Source organism: Hippopotamus amphibius, chromosome 6, assembly GCF_030028045.1.
Source record: "Hippopotamus amphibius kiboko isolate mHipAmp2 chromosome 6, mHipAmp2.hap2, whole genome shotgun sequence".
NCBI classification, from domain to species: domain Eukaryota; kingdom Metazoa; phylum Chordata; class Mammalia; order Artiodactyla; family Hippopotamidae; genus Hippopotamus; species Hippopotamus amphibius.
Window position 1 is genome coordinate 14,564,311 of NC_080191.1, and position 1,771 is coordinate 14,566,081.

Sequence of the window (1,771 nt, forward strand, 5' to 3'; positions counted from 1 at the left end):
CCTGGAGTAGCACCTGGAGGACATTGGTCCTTAGGCAAGTTATTGAACACTTTTGTGCTTAGGGTCCATCATCTATATAATGAGGAGATCATTCCAGATAAACATCCCATGAACAATATTTTACACTGCGTCTCTCTCTCCACTACTAGAAGAGTGAGTGGTTTCCTTAGCACCAAACAAGCTGATTCTTGCACTGATGTGTAAGGAACAAAAATCATGGGTTCAATAATACTTACAATCTCAATCAATTGAATATTCCTCAGTGACTTTTAATTTTAGAAAATGGTTGTGAGTGAAGACTTGAATTGTTTTTCATGGGTAAATGTATAGATGATCCCATTAAAAGAAGGACATATCATGTCTTATTTTATTTTTTTTCCTGAAACATTTATTTCCTTTATTAATTTGATATGTTACCATTTAGATTTCATTATAGGCAACCAGTAATTGGTTAAGTTTTACATAGGACAGTGCTTTCAACTAGACCAATCTTTTACAAATTTATCATATAGAGATGAAAATACATTGAAGGAAGAAACTTAAGAAAAGTTTTAGAATTTATTCCATAGTTTCTTTTAGCATATTTTAAATTCTTTTCCCAGTTTTGCTTAATCCTCTCGTTGAAGTCCCAATGGTGCAGAAAACTGTAACTGTCAGATAAGTAAGCTCTAAGGAGTGTTGCCATATTTTTTAACAAAACAAAAATTGAAGGCTTTTTTTTTTCCTGAATAAACTTGCAGTCTTTTGAGAGATTTTGTCTCATTTTTGCATGTTAAATTTATATCTTCAAAGAATTCTGCTAATAAAGAATTATGTTGTGCACTTTTACACTTTTCACAGATACATAAGGATTTAAATAAGTTATTAACCTATGGATCTTCTGTTCTGTCCCTTACTCTCAAAATAGATAAATCAATCCATGTTATTGTTCCTTGATTATCAGTTCTTTAGAATTGTCCCGTATATTCATTAGAGAAAATACATTTTAAGATATATATCAGACTTTTTCCAAAATGTAAGAAAGAATGCTTACTTAACTTTTACACTGAAAGAAAAAGTTAATTGAAACATTGTAAATATTGTCATGGATATGTAATCTAATGGATTAAAGGATACTGAATTTTATTGCTTTGAATTTGCAAGATACTTTTAAGATTTTTAAAACAAGATAGAAAAAATATATTTGATCTTTTCTTTTAATATTTGAATCCATATTTTGAGTAAAATTGTATCACTTAATAATCATTAGTGGGCACATTTTCTCCTTTTTACTTATTTCAAACATATATATGTGTTACAATGAAAATATATATACTATATTACATTATATTTATTACAATTTTGTTTCAGAAATTATTTCATAAAAAGTAAAGCTTTAGCAACAGAAATGTTTTAGTAATTGCATTTTGTAACAAAATAATAGAGTACTAATACTTACAAAATTTCTACTCTTCTTAGGTATAAAGCATGAAAGAGCCATCTACCATGTAGGAGAATATGGTTCCTTTTAAGGAATCACTAGTTGATTGCCTTGGGAACTTTTTTTAAGTAAAGATATAACTGACATATAATATTGTATTAGTTTTAGGTATACAAAAAATTATTTGATAAATGTATATATTGCAAAACAATTATCACAATAAGTTTAGTTAACATCCATCACTACACACAGTTATAAATTTATCCTTGTGATGAGAACTTCTAAGATCTACTTTCTTAGCCTCTTTGAAATATACAATACAGTATTGTTAACTATAGTCAGGATGCTGTG